The sequence below is a fragment of the Elephantulus edwardii genome, unplaced genomic scaffold (genome assembly GCF_000299155.1).
Source record: "Elephantulus edwardii isolate Elephantulus edwardi_28Jun2011 unplaced genomic scaffold, EleEdw1.0 scaffold00230, whole genome shotgun sequence".
Taxonomy (NCBI): Eukaryota; Metazoa; Chordata; class Mammalia; order Macroscelidea; family Macroscelididae; genus Elephantulus; species Elephantulus edwardii.
In genome coordinates, this window is record NW_006399980.1 from 86,943 (window position 1) to 87,508 (window position 566).

A 566-nucleotide genomic window follows, 5' to 3' on the forward strand; every position below is an offset into this window, starting at 1 on the left:
CCTATATATAAACTGTGAATGCTTTCAATAAAATGAAGACTTGATCGGAGATTCTCAACTTGTCTTCCTCCTTTTGTGCCTCCTGTCCCCCCATTCTCTTCCACTCCTAGGGTCACCATTGAATGTCCCCACGGGCAGGGGGCATAATTGGCGCCCAAACGTGGGACCCAGGAACGGGGAAGGATGATGAACGCTGCCCGCTAGGAGTGACCGGCTGGTCCATCCATTGAGTCGCCGTAAGTCAGGGACCACGAGTGAAGACTCGCACTGTTGCCAGCCGCAGGACTATTCGCCCTGTCAGACAGGCACGGAGCTGCCCCCACGGGATTACCTGCCCTGTGAGAGAGGCACGAGAGGAGGTAAGGGCAGTGAAATTATGGGACAGGGATTAAGTGAACATGAATTGTTCCTAAAAGGGGATCAGGGATTCCCTCAAGGCACGAGGTTTGAGGGTAACTAAAAAAGATTTAAAGAAATTTTTCTTGTTTTTAAAAGATGTTTGCCCATGGTTTCCGCAGGAACGAACTATTGATTCTAAGCAATGGCATAGCGTAGGGGATTGTTTA